This window comes from Oryctolagus cuniculus, chromosome 17 (genome assembly GCF_964237555.1).
Source record: "Oryctolagus cuniculus chromosome 17, mOryCun1.1, whole genome shotgun sequence".
Taxonomy (NCBI): domain Eukaryota; kingdom Metazoa; phylum Chordata; class Mammalia; order Lagomorpha; family Leporidae; genus Oryctolagus; species Oryctolagus cuniculus.
The window spans coordinates 55,258,557-55,274,096 of record NC_091448.1 but is presented as its reverse complement, the minus strand read 5'-3'; the positions used below and the strand labels follow the sequence as shown (position 1 = coordinate 55,274,096).

The 15,540-nt window shown below is 48.1% G+C and overlaps 1 long non-coding RNA gene across 2 annotated transcripts in view; it reads left to right on the top strand.

Annotated features, from left to right (window-relative positions):
• Positions 1 to 15,540, top strand: part of LOC103351464 (uncharacterized) — an 82,922-nt gene that overhangs the window by 60,116 nt on the left and 7,266 nt on the right. The window contains exon 3 of one of the 2 annotated variants that reach the window (XR_007911228.2): positions 14,167 to 14,343. The exons of the other annotated variant lie outside the window; for it this stretch is intronic. This is a non-coding gene — a long non-coding RNA (uncharacterized lncRNA). The remainder of the gene's footprint in view (positions 1 to 14,166; positions 14,344 to 15,540) is intronic. 2 annotated transcript variants of the gene reach the window in all.

The following is a 15,540-nucleotide window of genomic DNA, read 5'->3' as shown; positions in this document are numbered from 1 at the left end:
ATCTGAACCCTGTATAGTGACATCTGAACCCTGTATAGTGACCATCTGAACCCTGTATAGTGACATCTGAGCCCTGTATAGTGACATCTGAACCCTGTATAGTGACATCTGAACCCTGTATTTTGCATTTTGTTTTCTTGTGCTGCTTTCTCATGTGACAGATGCTGTATTTGAAAGATTCTTTGTGACAATTATTAGCTTTTGCATCTTTCCGGTTACTTGGTAGTGGTTTTTGTTTGTTTGTTTGTTTGTTTTCTGACAGGCAGAGTGGACAGTGAGAGAGAGCGACAGAGAGAAAGGTCTTCCTTTGCCTTTGTTTCACCCCCCAGTGGCTGCTGTGGCCGGCGCACCACGCTGATCCGATGGCAGGAGCCAGGTGCTTCTCCTGGTCTCCCATGGAGTGCAGGGCCCAAGGACCTGGGCCATCCTCCACTGCACTCCCGGGCCACAGCAGAGAGCTGGCCTGGAAGAGGAGCGACCAGGACAGAATCTGGAGCCCCGACTGGGACTAGAACCCGGAGTACCGGTGCTACAGGCATAGGATTAGCCTATTGAGCTATGGCGCCGGCCACTTGGTAGTGTTAACGGTATGGGATCACCAGCTACACTTGTAAGGACTTGTCTGCTTCTGGTTCACTTTGAGTCTTTGTGCTCTGAAGTCCTGACCACAGGTGGCAGAGGTCAAAAGAGTCGATCTCAGTGAGCCATCAACTCCATTCTTCCCATCTGCCCTCAAGTCGTTCTCTGGCGGGAGTAGGGAACACTTTTTCTGCTGAGGGCCATTTGTATATTTATAACATTATTGTGGGACATACAAAATTATCAGCTTAAGAATTAACCACGGCCGCGCCGCGGCTCACTAGGCTAATCCTCCGCCTTGCGGCATCAGCACACCGGGTTCTAGTCCTGGTCGGGGCGCCGGATTCTGTCCTGGTTGCCCCTCTTCCAGGCCAGCTCTCTGCTGTGGCCAGGGAGTGCAGTGGAGGATGGCCCAAGTGCTTGGGCCCTGCACCCCATGGGAGACCAGGAGAAGCACCTGGCTCCTGGCTTCAAATTGGCGCAGTGCGCCGGCCACAGCAGCCATTGGAGGGTGAACCAATGGCAAAGGAAGACCTTTCTCACTGTCCACTCTGCCTGTCAAAAAAAAAAAAAAAAAAAAAAAAAGAATTAACCTGCTATAGATTTATTGAATTAGGAGTCCTAGCTGCGGTTCAGACCAGATGATTTAGTGGGCCTTCTACAGCCTGTGGGCAGGATGCTAAAGGGTCAGAAATCACCCCAAGTATAAAGTGACCACAGACTCCAGGCTCAGCTCCTTGGGATCTCACCTTGCCTGCATTACATGTAGCCAGAGATTTCCTACTACCTGGGTGGCCTCCCTTTGCAAGTTAGTTTCTTGGGAGACTGATTTTAATTTCTGTTATCATGAAATGTCATAAGAACATAACTGTACTACAGTGTGTGAGTATATTTCTTAGATATGTTACATACATATAACTCTAATAAATATGGAACCTGTTTATCACAAATCAACACAGAAACAAAAATTCACTCGCATAAAATCTGTATAGTCACAGTCCTCTAATGTCATATATTGTACAATACTGATTGTTCACTGGAATGAGAAAGTTCCCCAATGATTACAAGGTCCTCACCTCTTCCTGCTCCCTTTTTTCAATGGAGGATAATGACATTATCCCACACTCTTTCCAAATGACACCTGGGCAGAGGATGGGAGCTGAACACCATAACCAATAATATCTTCGAAGTTCATGTTAGTACAGAATGGGCCATGTCAGTATGCAAGGCATCTTCAAAAAGTACATGAAGATGCAGATGATGAAGAAGCCATGCATGGATTCAAAATACTTTTCCCCAGATAAACATCTTTGAATTCAATTCTCCATGAACTCTTTGAAATACCTCCATATATGTGAGTGTGTGTGTGTGTCTGTGTATGTATATCTGTGTATACACACACACACACACACACACACACACACGTAATAGTTTCACAAAGGCTCAAGTTCTGGAAGCTTAGTGCTCAGTGTGGCAGTGCTGAGGTAGTGGAATGTTTTTTCAGAGGGAGACCTGCAAGAAGTAATTAGCCAGGTCATGGGAGCACCACCCTCATGTGTAGATTAATGCTGCCACTCAGCAGTTCTAGTTCTCGTGGGAATGAGTTGGACCAAGGGCAGGAGGTTATACAGTGAGGACATCCTGCGTCTTGGCCCCTTCTGCATGCAGTCAGATCCCTTCCCACTTGCCTGTTATGCTGCGACCTACCCAGGCTGCTCTTACCAGGAGCCTGGTGCTATCCTGTTTGGATTCTTCAGCCACCAAACTCTGAGCCAAGTAAACCCCTTCATAAGTTACCCAGCTCCAGGACCATCCGTGTGTTCTGTAGTCTGTTAGTATATTCTATTGTATGATCTCTGTGTGTCTATCTATCTGACCTATTTTGAATTAAAACCAAGGACTGTTATTTTTATTTTTAAAAGTTTATTTTATTTGAAAGGTAGAGTTACAGAGATAAAGGGACACACACACACACACACACAGGGAGAGATTCTTCCATCTGCTGGTTCACTCTCCAGATGGCCTCAATTGCCAGAGCTGGGCCAGGCCAAAGCTAAAAGTCTGGAACTCTGTCTGGGATTCCATTGTAAGTGACAGGAGTCCAAGCACTTGGGTCATCTTCTGCTGCTTTCCCAGGTTCATTAACAGGGAGCTGGATGGGAAGTGGAGCAGCTGGGACTGGAACTAGTGCCCACATGGGATGCTGGTGTCACAGGCAGAGGCTTAACCTGCTGCAGCACACCTCCAGCCCCCAAGGATTATTTTACCTGTAGTTGTAGAGCATCCAGTTTTCTCCAGCTACTTTCCGCAGAAGGGACATTATTAAAAGGTATTTAGTAACTTAGACCATCTTTGGAAAGGCTGGTGGAACTGGCTTCAGGCTAAGTTTCCGGGACCAAAGTTGAGTGTGAAAGAAGGAGCAGAACCAGGCGCCTTCTGCTGTGTTTGGAAGCTCTTGCTGGTCCCTTTCCCCATTAAATGGGATCATCTGTATCTGTCTCCTGACTCAGTTTCAAGTCAGGTCTCATTCGGGTGTATCTGATTGGTAGGGATTCAATTCAAGTTGCTTGCCCTTAGGATGGTTTAGTTTATATTATTGACCCTTAAATCCAGCACATATTTGTCAGCTGCTTTGGGGATGGTGTAAAAAGCCACCACAGATGGCTCATATATATATATATACACTTGACTTTTGGAATTGCCCTATGCTCCAAAATTATCCTAGGCATCTCTTGATTGATTTCATATCGTTCTTTGGCTCTCATGATTGTTAATATCAGTGACACGAATGACTATTCCTGCTATGTTGAGCCCTATTCCCATTGATGGCCTCTCTGTCAACTCACTTGAGTTTTTAGACAATGCTTTAGTGATTGGGCCTCATTTCTGTGCATCAAACTCCCGGGAAATGTGCCCTAATCACCTATGACTCAACCAAGACTTTGGAATACTCCCCGAAGAGTCCATGATATCTCAGTTGGAGGGAAGGGGGTGGCACTATGCCTATCAATAAGACAGAGCCATCAAGCAAAGAAAACTTCCATAGTAAGTGAATGACCGTCCCTAGATTTGTGGAAGAGAGAGCAAAACCCAGAGAGGGAGTAAATGGATACAAAAGAAGGAAGAAGAATGAAGCCTGAGATAACACGCCAAGACCAACACGGAGGCTTTCAGACTGTTGAGGTCCCCAACACACTCTTTATGCAGGCAGCACAATAAGGGACATTGTGATAAGTTTCTGGGTGCCTGGAGACCATTGGCCACTTCAAGGACTCTCTGAGGGCAGGGGCAGCGGATTGTTAAACACCCCTGTTCTCGCCATTGTCCCGTGAAATGCCTGGTTTCCTTTGATCGTCCCCTATTTCATGTGCTATGCTTAGCGCTTCTACATTCCCACTTACTCTTGGGATCTTTTGAAGATCTAAGCGCATGAAATCCTGTAAAGGTCAAAGAAATCTCATTTAATGCTATCTCCAATTTGTGGATGATTTTTTTTTCCATTTGATAATAAAGATTCTATTTTATTTTGTAAGAAAAGGTGGCTTTCATTTCTTAACTTTGAAAGTCTTTTCAAATACATTTTCCGCAGGTGCACACACGAATCCGTTCATGAATGTCACACCACGAGACTCTGCTTCATGTTGTTGGGCCCTTGTGTGCATTCATTCCTGTGTTCCTGTGTGTTTACATGTATGTAGATGATGAGCTGTCATTGTGAGGTGGGGCTATCGTTTGGGGTAACATGAATACCGAGATGACAAGAGTAGCACACATCTCTGGTGGTGAATCTCAACTGGGTGTGATTCTGCTTCCTGGGGGACATTTGGCGATGTCTGCCGACATTTTGGGTTGTCACAGCTGAGCTTGGGGTGCTACGAGCCTGCAGTAAACAGAGGCTAAGCACACTGCCAAAGACACTGAACTGCACGGATCAGCCCCCACAGCACCGAGGCATGGGGCCTCAGCGTCAGTAGTGCTGAGGTTGGGAAACCCTCCCAGCGTCAAAGAAGTGGGCATATTATCACTGGAACAACAGCTCGTTGGGCACCCTGAATATGCCAGACTTGACCTTAGCCATGGTTCAGATATAAACATAACCCAAACATTTACCATTATGCTGTCAATTTATTTACAGCGTCATAAGGGGGTGTATCAGGCAAGATTTCAAAAGGAAACAGTTGGTGTACATAGAATACGTTGAGCTGAAGAACAATTAATAAATTCAGGAGAACCGTAAGGAGGATTGTGGCTACTGGGGCCTGTGTCAGCTGAGGTGCCACCATGCCTAGGCCCCTACCTAAGGTATGCAGTGAGTACTGGAGCTTGGAAGGGGGTAGGGTCTTGCAGTGTTAACCACTTTGAGAGCAATGAACTTCAGGTGACAGACAAACCACCCAGAAGTGACCTCTCTAGGCCAGAACCAGGAACCGAGGGACTTGAATATCCCAGCCTCCCTTGCTGCTTTTGCAAGAGCTCCTTGGGGGTGAAACTCACTGAAGCTGCAGAGCGTGGGAACCTGCTGGGGTTTTGCACATAGCTCAGCCTCCTACCACAGACAGAGGGACGGGGAAGGGTGGAAAGTGCATTGGGGGTGAGAAGAAGAGGCGGCAACCCAAAGGCTGTGTTCAGGGAGTTGCTTTATAAATAACTCGAAAGAGGCCCAGGTCAAGGGTTCTCAGCTTTCGGAGGCGCGGGGGATCCTTTCCAGCTTGGGGGAGCTCAGGGAAAGCTTAGAAAAGGATGTGGCATTTGAGAAGCTGGGCCTGAGGTGTGAGCAGAGCCACTGCACGGCAGCCTCTCCCCATTGCCGAAAGGTCGCTTTCTCCTGTGTGCGGGGACCGAGGTGAGTCCAGCCTGCAGGCCTCGCGAGTCACCATTCTGCTCTGCTTCCCGCAGCTGCCGGCTCCGTCTCTGGCCTCTGACTATTTGGTGGGAAGCAGTTTCTATTCAGGATGCTTCTCCCTCTGCATGGCCACCCACAGGAGGACAGATTGGGCAGGTGTGACTTTTCTTCATTAGTCTGTTCCCCTGTTTTCATAACACCACTGAGCGCGGGACAGAGAATTGCTATTCTGCAAGACGATAGCTACAAAAAGAAGCCATACTATAGGCCGGCGCCGCGGCTCACTAGGCTAATCCTCCGCCTAGCGGCGCCGGCACACCGGGTTCTAGTCCCAGTCGGGGCGCCAGATTCTGTCCCGGTTGCCCCTCTTCCAGGCCAGCCCTCTGCTGTGGCCAGGGAGTGCAGTGGAGGATGGCCCAGGTGCTTGGGCCCTGCACCCCAGGGGAGACCAGGAAAAGCACCTGGCTCCTGGCTCCTGCCATCGGATCAGCGCGGTGCGCCGGCCGCAGCGCACCAGCCGCGGCGGCCATTGGAGGGTGAACCAACGGCAAAAAGGAAGACCTTTCTCTCTGTCTCTCTCTCTCTCTCACTGTCCACTCTGCCTGTCAAAAAATTAAAAAAAAAAAAAAAAAAAGCCATACTATAGGAGCACAAAGATTTAAAACTCGACATTTGCCATAGTCTTTGAAGAGAAAAGCACTCATGATGTGAAACCCACTTGGGGAATGCCTCTGGGGGCCACCTCAGTTCCTAATACCAAGCCCTTCTGTTTTGGGGTCTCTCCATGGGGAAGCCTTGCTTCCATCCCTTTCTATGGTGTTTACTCACTCCTGTTTCACTCACTCTCCTTTCTGCAGAGACTGAGGTCAACGTTTCAGCTACAGCCTTCCCTGTCCGCGGCTCATCTGCTCAGCTCAGAGCAACTCCATTTTGGACAATTTCCCAGGGAGGTGTTGATGGGGAAGTCAACACCCAAGTTCATCACAGTTGGTGTGGACGCCCCTCGCCCAGGCCCCTCCAGGTCTCCACACACCATCATGAGTTGCCAATAAGCCTCATCTTCTACTGACTGCTTGTGGGAAAATTGTGAGATTTCTTTGCAACTCCTCCCTTAACACACAGCCCACCACGCACACCTACCCATCTCCCCAGGATAAATGTTCATTGCAGAGCTGTTGTGTAAACCTATCAAGCAGTAGAGAAATTTTTTTTTTAATGTCTGCCTGGTTTACAGAGCTTCCTCTCCATGTGTAATTAACATCTGCCATCATTTACCTTTGCACAGCTCCAGTGCTCCCACCCTTTCCAACTCTGACCCCTAGGGCCAGTTGGAAATGAGAAATGGGCCCATTTCCCAGCTCTATGCCTCTGAAGAGCAGCTTTCATAACTGCACAAAGACCTCACAGAGGCTTTGTAATTACTTATGGAAAGAGCTAGATTAAATTCTTAGCCAAGGGCCATTCTCTTCCCCAGAGCCTCTGAAGGCAGAGGAAAAGGATAGTCTTGTTTCTCTAGTAGCACAAGATTGTAAATGAAGAAACAGCAGTTGGAGGGGAGGGACTGATATTCGAGAAGACAGCGTGAAGTTGGAAAGACTGGGTATGCGAGCTATCATTTCAATTGACAGTGGTGTATGTGTGTGTGTGTGTAGGGGAGATCAAATTAAAGGTACTGTTTAAACATTTCCTTTGGAGATGTTTCCATATTTTGGAAAAAAAATGTACATAGCTGATTTAAAGAAGACTATCGACATCCTGGGACACAAACACAACATCATTTTGTGTTTCTGGTTCCTGCTGATCCTAATGTGATATTCAACCTTTTCCTTCTGCTTTGATGCCTGATACCACTGTGGAATTCCATAACATGGGGTCACTTGAAGCTACTGGGTCATTCTTTCATACTGTTTGCTTTAACCATCAATCACATTGTCGTGTGGAGCCCTCTTCCCTGGGACCCCACCACAAGGGATAGACCCATGGCTTGTGGCTTGGAGTGGAGAAGTGGCGCATCCCATGTTGATGTTGGGACAAATGGTAGGGATGGGGGTAGCCTGTGTCCCATCCTGATGGACCACTGGTGGAGGTGCTTCTTTCTCTTGATTTTTGCTTCTTTTCTAACACTGGGCAGCCTGAAGGCATGGGTTCTCCCTGTGTGTTTCCAAGACACACAGCTGTCAGCGTTTCAAGATTGCTATTTATTGCGTGGAGGGTACTTGTTGGCTTTTCAGCGAGCCCATTGGGGACCCTCCCCTGCACATTACTCTGGATTTGGTTCTCAGCTTCAATGTCTTCCTCCCCCTTCCCAATGGCCCGGGGTCCCCTGGACCTTGCCAGCAGCCCTGTAGGCTACAGTGACTTGAAGATGTCTGGAGCTATCTACCTTGACGACGTCTCAGGAAACTCACACGTCTTTGCCACATGAAACCATGATAAGCTGTGGCTCTCCACTTGAGTCAGTCTCTTATTTCAGACACCCTTCTCTCTTCTACCCCAAGGATGTGCTCGTGCGATTACTGGATCTGCCTGTCAGTTTTCAGACAGGGCGATCTGGTACCCACTTAAGTAGAGGGACAGGAGGCTCGGTTGCTCCCACTTTGTGGCTGATTCTCTGGGTGCCTTTCCCCCTCTGCCCTGGGGAGAAGAGAGAAGGTCTACTTTTCATGAACATGACATTCCCTGCAAATGTCACCTCCTCTCCTTCTCAGCCTTCCTTTTATATTACAGCTGTGTGTGGGAACTGAGTGGGCGGTGCCAGATCGGCTGAGTGACATCATCTTCCAGGCCCCACCTTGCAGGAAGAGTAAGCATGTGGGGTCTGTAGCAACGTTCCTTGTGAATCACGGATCCATACCTGGAGTAATCACCCCCTTCTTCCCCACATCCGGCTGCTGAAGCCCTAACCTCCAGTGTGCGGGTATTAGGTGGTAGGGCCTTTGGGAAGCAGTTAGGTTTGGATGAGCTCATGAGAGTGGAACCCCCAAAACAGGATTAGTGTCCTTATAAGAGGAAGGGGAGATCTCTCTCTCTCTCCCTTTCTTTTTTAAAAAAATTTATTTATTTTTATTTATTTGAAAGAGTTACAGAGAGGAAGAGAGGCAGAGAGAAAGAGAGAGAGAGAGAGAGAGAGAGAGAGAGAGAGAGATCTTCCATCCACTGCCTCACTCCCCAAAAGGCCACAATGGCTGGGACTGGTCCAGGCCAAAGCTAGGAGCCCGGTGCTTTTTCTGGGCCTCCCACATGGGTGGCAGGGGCTCAAGCACTTGGGCCATCTTCTGTTCCTTTCCCAATTGCATTAACAGGGAGCCTGATCAGAAGTGGAGCAGCCAGCACTCAAACATGCACCAATATGGGAGGCTGGCATGGCAGGCAGAGGTTTAACCCACTACGCTCCAGCACCAGCCCCTCTCTCCCCCTTTCTAGAGAATAAAAATAAATACATAAACTTTATAAAAATGAAGTCAGACTCCTTATTATGATTATATAGACAGCAGAGAAAACAGAGACGATGCCAGTTTTCCAAGCATTGGATGGAAAGCTGAGTCTAATCCTGCAAGAAAAAAAATGGGGTGAAATATGCAGTGTCTTTTCAGAGTAAAGCCTGCAAGAGAGAAAACCAGAAGGGGATCAGGCAAGCGGGGAGACCCAGCAGACCATGCACTTTTTTTTTTTTTTTGACAGGCAGAGTTAGTGTGTGAGAGAGAGAGAGACAGAGAGAAAGGTCTTCCTTCCATTGGTTCACCCCCTAAATGGCCGTCACAGCTGGCACACTGCACCGATCGGAAGCCAGGAGACAGGTGATTCCTCCTGGTCTCCCATGGGGTGCAGGGCCCAAGCACTTGGGCCATCCTCCACTGCCTTCCCGGGCCACAGCAGAGAGCTGGACTGGAAGAGGAGCAACCGGGACAGAACCGGCGCCCCAACTGGGACTAGAACCCCGTGCCGGCGCTGCAGGCGGATGATTAGCCTAGTGAGCCATGGCGCCGGCTGACCATGCACTTTTGATCTTGGGTGAAGGCCAGAGGGAGAGATGATTTGCAGGAAGAGATTTCCCAGACTTCCTTGGTTGTCTAGAAAATGTTCAGTGAAGTTCTTTTTTTTTTCTAAAGATTTTATTTATTTATTTGAAAGATAGAGTTACAGAGAGAGGGAGAGACAGAGAGAAAGGTTTTCCATCTGCTGGTTCACTTCCCAAATGGCTGTAACAGCTGGAGCTGGACTGATCTGAAGCCAGTAGCCAGGAGCTTCCTCCAGGTCTCCCATGCGGGTGCAGGGGCCCAAGGACTTGGGCCATCTTCTACTGCTTTCCCAGGCCACAGCAGAGAGCTGGATTGGAAGAGGAGCAGCCGGGACTTGAACTGGCACCCATATGGGATGCCAGCATTGCAGGCGGAGGCTTAGCCCACTGTGCCACAGCACCGTCCCCCAGTGCAGTCCTAGTACATCTTTGAGCCCATGTCAGTCACGAGGGGAGTGGTGCTATGAACGGTCTCCCTCCTCTTGTGCCCCTTCTCTTTTTGTAGGAGAGCAGCCGTGGGAGGCCTGGCTTCTGCAAGAATAAATGGGTTTCACAGCTCAGCAGCTGGGACCTGGGACAGTTCCCCTTCGTAAAATCAGCGAACTCAAAGCTACCACACCCATACCTCATCCACTGATTTTTCTCACCGCTGAGAATATTTCGGAATTCCTTTTCAGTGGAACTTCTTCACAAGCTAGCATAGAAGCAACAAAAGGGCAAAGAGTTTGATAGCTTTTAAAATGAGTCTTTCCTCTTGATATAAAACAGCACATTCCATCTGACTACCTATCTCAGCTCAGATCAGGATTGGTTCTGCGTGGATTTGGCTTTTTCAAAAAAAAGAAAGAAAGAAAATGAATCTGCACTCCAATGATAAAAGTTGCCAGCCTTCATGGTATTTCAAGGAATACACCGAAGGATGGGAAAGCAATTCCAAGAAGCAATTCCAGATACGTGCTAAATATTGAGCAAGCGTACTGCTTCCCAAGGTGACTTCATTCTCATGAGCTATCGGAGTTCAGCAATAGTATTAGAAAGTGAAAATAGCTCTGCTCTATGCCTTCATTTCCTGTCTGCACACACATACACGAGCAGGTGTGTGATCATTCACCAACAAGCCGATTATCCGGACTCTCCCATATTTCTACCTAATATTGCATTATTATTATTATTATTATTACGAAAAGGAGCTTCTTGAATTTTGCCAACTTCGGGGCTCGCCTTCCTCACCCTCCGTAGAACAGCGGGTGTGACCCTCTCAGTGTGGTGTTCATGCGTTCCCGTGGCTTCCCGTGTCTCCTCCTCAAACTTAGATACAGATGGTTCCCCATATGGGGCAGTGCTTTCCTTCACTCGTGTTCTTAAATGTCTTTGGATTGTCGAATAAAAAGAAGTGAAAGGGTACGTCTTCCGAAGTCTGGCTAGACGAATGTGAACCAGAGAGAAGGAGGACAGAGGGACCGTTTCTTTCCCTCCCCCCAGGGTCTCTGCTCTGCGGTTCCCCTGCAGTCGAGTTTGGGGAAAGGGCGCTCTTTCGTCAAACCACTAGAGGGCATCAGCGTGCAGACAATTGCGGACTTGGGCAGGTGCTGAACTCCAGGGAGAAGAAATGTGGCAATATTCCTACAACGTCTAAGTCCCAGTCTTTAAAAAAAAAACACATCCTTCCTCCAGCCGGGCTGTTTCTTCCTGGTTCTGCATCATCCTGGTGTTTCCTCCCTGCAGCCCCCTCCTCGACAAGGCCACCCCTTCCCCAACTTCAGATTGGGTGACTTGTCTCTCTGAATGACCGCTGAAGGACTCCTTGTGTCTTCAGGGGCATAGACCCAGAGAGACATGTATCCTATGGAGGATATGCTGAAAGGATCCAGGAGACCTCGACTTAGGACCTGAATCTGTCATCAACTGTGTGATCTTGAGAAAATTGCTTTACTTCTCTGAACCTCTGTAAGCTTATCTGTAAAATGGGAGGTGGAGTCTTCTGAAGTTCTATGTGTCTATAAGAAAACGCTGGCTCTCTTTAAACATCCCCACCTGAAGAAAATCCTAGTCCTTCTCTGTCATTCGCTAAATAAGCCTCAAAATGAGTCATTGAATGCTTCCATCCTTAAGTTCTAAGACCAGGTTCCTTAATATTATTTTACAAATTCCTAATAATTATAACTCAAGATAGGGACATCTGTGGGTTTCCAGTCCAACATGTTAGAAACTTGCCATTCATCTTTCCCAACCACACAGCAAGGGTTCTTAGATCAGACAGAAAACTGAGGTCATAGGGCAGACCACTGACAGTACAGTGGAAGAGACAAATGAGCAGATACAGAGAGCCATAACTTATGGGAGCAAAGCCAGTGGCAAAAAACACTGCAGGAACCACCACTGAGTTCCTTTTCTAGAACCTCGAGTCTGGCTCGCAGCAATAAGGGAAAAGGCATGCTAAATGACAAAAACCACAGTTTAAAGAAACAGATCAGGGGCCAGCATTATGGCGTAGCTGGTTAAGCCATCGCCTGCGATCCTGGCATCTGATATGGGTGCCAGTGCGAGTCCTGGCTGCTCCACTTCCAATCCAGCTCCTTGCTAATGTGCCTAGGAAAACAGCAGAATATGGCCTAGGTCCTTGGACCCCAGCACCCATGTAGGAGACCCTGATACAGCTCCTGGCTCCTGGCTCCCGGCTTGCCCAGCCCTGGCTATTATAGCCATTTGGAGAATGAACCACTGAATGGAAGATCTCTGTGTCTCTCTCTCTCTGTAACTCTGCCTTTCAAGTAAATAAATAAATCTTTTTTTTTTTTTTTTAAGAAATACAACAAGTATCAGAAGCAGATTCATGTATGGCAATGATGTTGTAACTCATCTGGGAGTTTTTTTTTTTTTTTTTTACAGATTTATTTATTTGAAAGGCAGAGTTACAGATAGGCAGTGGTGAGAGAGAGACGGAGAGGTCTTCCATCAGCTGGTTCACTCCCCAAATGGCCATAACAGCTGGAGCTGAGCCAATCTGAAACCAGGAGCCAGGAGCTTATTCTGGGTCTTCCTTGCTGGTTCAGGGGCCCAAGGACTTGGGCCATCTTCCCCTGCTTTCCCACGCCACAGCAGAGACCTGGATTGTTAGTGGAGCAGCCAGGTCTTGAACCGGCACCCATATTGGGATGCCAGCACTGCAGGCAGTGGCTTTACCCGCTATGCCACAGCACCGGCCCCATCTGGGAGTTTAAAACAACTACGATGAACATGCTAAGACCTCTGATGGATAAAGTGGACAACATGCAAGAACAGATAGATAACGTGAGTGGAGAGAAGCAAACCTTAAGAAAGAATCGAAAGGAAATACAAGAAATCACAACACCCTAATAGAAACGCAGAATACCATGGACGGGCTCATCAGGAGACTGGGATCAACTCAGGAAAGAGTAGAGGAGCCTGAAGCAATGTCAACAAAACTTTGGAGACTGAAATGCAAAGAGAAAAGTGACTGAAAAGGAGCAGAATGTCCAAGGGCTTTGGGTTAATTATAAAGGTATTGACACAGAAGTAATAGGAATGCCACCTGAGGACCTCCACCCTCCTCTGCCCAACCATTAACATCTACATCACCACTCTACCTGAAGCCTCCTGAGATAAACTAAGAAACCTTGTCTCTGCTTATAACTCCTACCACTGCCAAGCCCAGGTCAACTATCTCTGCTTGTACAGGGAGAACCATCACAAGGGGCAGGCGAGAATTGAGGCAGGGGAACGAGGATGGCCCCAGCCTCTCTGTAATCTCACAGGCTGCTGCTATCCGATACATTTTCTGCCTGAATACAAACTATGGTGCTGTGATCAATGAGACGTGTCCCCTCCCCGCCCCCCCAGCTGCTATTTCTTAACCGGAAGCTCCCATTCCAATTCTAGGGAAACTTTGTATCGAGCTGGAGAGAGGATGGGCCAGTTAGGAGTAGCACAGGAGGATCTCCTCTGTCTTGGGGTCTCCTGCTGTACTCATCTCTCCCTCTCCATGCCTTGCTCTTCACTTTTTTTTTTTTTGACAGGCAGAGTTAGACAGTGAGAGAGAGAGAGAGAGAGACAGAGAGAAAGGTCTTCCTTCTGTTGGTTCACCCCCCAAAATGGTTGCTATGGCCGGCGTGCTGCGCCAATCCGAAGCCAGGAGCCAGGTGCTTCCTTCTGGTCTCCCATGCAGGTGCAGGGCCCAAGCACTTGGGCCATCCTCCACTGCCTTCCTGGGCCACAGCAGAGCTGGACTGGAAGAGGGGCAACCAGGACTAGAACCCAGCGCCCATATGGGATGCTGATGCCGCAGGTGGTGGATTAACCAAGTGAGCCACGGCGCCGGCCCATCACTTTGTTTTTTTATAGATGTATTAATGACCATAAGAGGCCTGACTCTCCGTTCTCGTTCCTACCTCTCTCCTGCTCCATCAGTGTCCTGTTCATGAGTCCTCACCAGCACCCTGCTGAGCGTGACTTTTGAGGCCATCTGTGACCCAGTGGGTGGAATCATCAGCCACACCCCTCTGATCCTTCCTTTGCAAGTCAGCTGCAAAGTGGCTTCAACACGGAGCTGTTTACCTAAACCCAAGGCATCCTCTGGCTTCCTTGTCTTTACGCATTATTCCTTTGCCTGAAACGATCTCTCTCTCTCTCTCTCTCTTTCTCTCTCTCCGTCCCTCTCTCCCCTCCCTCCCTCTTTCCCTCTCTGCTCATTGGACTGAATAATCAGTGTCAGGCTGTAAGATTCTGCTCAGGAGTCACTTCCACCCAGAAGCCCTCCCTGAGACGCCTGGCCAGGCTGCGTGCTTCTCCCAGGCTCTCCCCCGCCACACAGGCGCACCTCTGCTGAGTCACTGACCTGGACTGTGCTGGCTTCCTGGTGGACATCAAGTATCTGGAGAGCAAGGTTTGTGTTCCTTTTTCTTTTTAAAGAGTTACTTATTTATTTGAAAGCAGCAGTTAACAGAGAGGCAGAGGCAGAGAAAGGAAGAGGTCTTCCATCTGCTGGTTTACTCCCCAGATGGCCGCAATGGCCAAAGCTGTGCTGATCTGAAGCCAGGAGCCAGGAGCTTCTTCTGGGTCTTCCACATAAGTATGGGGGCCCAAGGACCTGGGCCATCTTCGGCTGCTTTCCCAGTCCACAGCAGAGAGCTAGGTTGGAAGTGGAGCAGCTGGGACTCGAACTGGAGCCCACATGGGATGCTGGCGCCGCAGGCAGCAGCTTTACCCACTATGCCACAGCGCTGGCCCCTCATGTTTTTCTAAAACTGTCATCTAGTACAATATGTGGGGCAAGGTTTGTGACATGGATCAAAGTATAAAGAGTCGATAAGTGTAAAATCTTAAGATCATATCTTATTCTTAAGAATAAATTGTGAAAAGAAAGCAAATTTGGATCATAAGGGGAGGAAAAACAATTAATGGTAAAGGGTGAACCAGGAAAGAATAAGACAGTAAAGTCTCTGCACTGCTTTAAACACCCAATGGAATGAGTGCCTCAGTCCTGTCTCTGACAATGAAATGCAAACTAAGAAATGCTTTTTCAAAAGCATTTTCGAAAAAAGACTTACAGATAAGAATCAGTAGAACTAAAACAGAATATGTCTCTCAAAGTGCTAAATCTACTTACCAGAAGAAGCAAAGAAAACATTAAAAGATAGAACGCGTAGCGAAAGATGTGAGAGGAAAGATCAGACACAGCGGTTCTATCAATAAATGAAAACGGGTCAAGATTCCCTTTCAAGAGACAGAGAATTCCAAACTGGGTCAAAATCCTAAAACTGGTGTTTATACTGTCTGCAATTTACACATCTGAAACAAAAAGATCTAAACAAGAAGATCGGGATAAAAGTACTTAGATGGTCCCGCGCCGCACAATGATGCTTCAAATGTCAGACCACATATGTGCCGGCAGTTCCTGAGAGTACGACAAAACTGAAAAGTTCTATCACCTCGTGTCCTGGCGCACGTCACAACCTGTGAGCACAGCACAGCCCTCCTGTGTTGCTGGTATGAACAGACTTGCTGTGGTAGCCATATGAAAGCAGGTACATGCAATTATGTACAGGACATGGCACCTCTAACTGCAAGGCAATCTAACACT